This window comes from Schistocerca nitens, chromosome 4 (assembly GCF_023898315.1).
Source record: "Schistocerca nitens isolate TAMUIC-IGC-003100 chromosome 4, iqSchNite1.1, whole genome shotgun sequence".
NCBI classification, from domain to species: domain Eukaryota; kingdom Metazoa; phylum Arthropoda; class Insecta; order Orthoptera; family Acrididae; genus Schistocerca; species Schistocerca nitens.
This window is the reverse complement of record NC_064617.1, coordinates 804,420,443-804,422,644: the sequence shown is the minus strand read 5'-3', so window position 1 is coordinate 804,422,644 and position 2,202 is coordinate 804,420,443. Positions and strand designations below refer to the sequence as shown.

Here is a 2,202-nt window from a genome sequence, read left to right as displayed (position 1 = left end):
AGAACGAGCTTTCATCAGAAAACACAGCAGACCTCCACTCTGCCCAGAGCCATACAGACTCCCGGTAGTGCTACGGGGCCGTCCGGAGCCCGGTCTTCTACCGAACGAACATTCTCGTGAGCAGCGCTGCAGGCAATCATGTAAAGGTGCAAATTACTGCCAATCATTTCTGCAATATGTCGGAAGGAACATTCAGCTTCTCGTACACGACCTCTCTGAAACTCAGTGAAGTGTTGATAATGGCGTCTTTGCTACCTTAAAGGCATTCTTGACTAACATCAACCTACCACATCCAATCTCAAAGGTGACCGTTTCAACGTGTATTTAGGGCAAATCTGATGTCTTGTTGTGTACACAGTTTCGCGTAGTCAGCGCGTACACATCTTTCCCACTAGAGCGGGCCCCGCTAAGCACAACAGCGCAGGCGCAGCACTCGTCCGTCTCCGCACTACGAGATGGCGCTGCCATAGAAACTAACCAAATTCTGCTTCCGCCGATCCGCGTATTAATATGTAACGCAGCCAATGAGATTGCTGCTAACGTAGAACCTTATCTCCTCGCGGATCACACTCGCGCAGTGATACCTGAACGCGCGAGGTATTACAACGAGTGTACAGACCTCGAATTAGTCAGTCTACATCAGTCTGCATTAGTCTGCATTTGTCTGTACCAGTCTATAGTCAAGTTTCAGTCTGTGCCTAATAAGATTACCATATTCCTGTACATAGCCATGAAGATAAATGAATAGACACTTTGTCAAGTATCAGAGGTATGTGAGAATAAGATTAACGTACCACGACCAAAGGAACTTCAGATTGTCAATTGTAAACAGCATCCAGAATCAAGTTACGTAATATCGATGATTTTTATTATTTTAATAAATGTGTGTGAAAATTAATCAAGTTCTGTTTAAAGTTGGTCACCGTCAATCTGCTACTCTAAGCGTGCAAGTGGCATTTCTATCGTCTGACCTAACGGCAGAAGATAAACACGCCACGATAAGACAACGAGACGTATTGCTGATACTCGCCTACTTCGTTAGAGCGACAAGTCAAATAATCTGATGGTGTGTGTACCGAAGGTCTTACAATACGCACACCACACGTTTGTATCGCACAACTCCTTCCTGGTGTTGCGATTATTTTTCCGCCAGCGTACTTTGTTGTCAGTCAGCAGTTTGGCTGCAGGACTGGAGCATCAACAAAAAATTTAATTCATTAATGTCACCTGCAGTGCTCATGATAAGTTGCCGACAGTATGCATCATATTTAAGGAAAAAAAACCATCCCACTGTGTGTACCCAGTTATACTTTTGATTTAGGCTGGAAGATAATCGAAATAGAAGAAAGGACCGGAAGTCCATTTCATACCTATAAAATAGGAAACAGGAAATTATCTGTCACTGACAACAAACAGGGAACAAATTTATTCTGAATGGGGTGCTGTAATGTGGGGATTTGTTAGTCTACTTAATGTCTGTCGGCAACGGCCTTGCCGCAGTGGTAACACCGGTTCCCGTCAGATCACCGATGTTAAGCGCTGTCGGGTTGGGCTAGCACTTGGATGGGTGACCATCCGGTCTGCCGAGCGCTGTTGGCAAGCGGGGTGCACTCAGCCCTTGTGAGGCAAACTGAGGAGCTGCTTGATTGAGAAGTAGCGGTTCCGGTCTCGGAAACTGACATACGGCTGGGAGAGCGGTGTGCTGACGACATGCCCCTGCACATCCGCATCCAGTGACGCCTGTGGTCTGAGGATGACACGGTGGCCAGTCGGTGCCTTTGGGCCTTCGTGGGCTGTGCGGGAGGAGTTTAGTTTTTTAATGTCTGTCAGTAGGCAGCCCTTAATTATGGCAGATAAAAAATTGCAGACGATGTAAGTGTTATTATAAAAGACGTATAGTTTGATATAAATGATTCAATAAACAGGGTAGCGGATAGCAAAAAGCTCGTGACTTCTAGCAAACAGTATGGCGCTCAACAGCAACATGTCTACCCGGAATACGAATTCTACGTCATTTTGTGGAAAATCGAATTGCTAAGACAGTGGCTGCCTCAAAATGCAAATCTGGTCTTACATAAAATTAGAAAAACCTACCCAGCGAGGTGACAAAGATATGCACTTATACCGATAATACCGCGTACACAGGGTATAAAATGGCTTTCGGATGTGATTGTGGCCACACGACGGGAACTAACAGGCTTC

The 2,202-nt window shown here is 45.6% G+C and overlaps 1 pseudogene; it reads left to right on the top strand.

Moving 5' to 3' along the window:
* Positions 1 to 1,481: 1,481 nt before the first annotated feature.
* On the top strand, positions 1,482 to 1,599 carry LOC126254316 (5S ribosomal RNA; annotated as a pseudogene).
* The last annotated feature ends 603 nt before the right edge of the window (positions 1,600 to 2,202 follow it).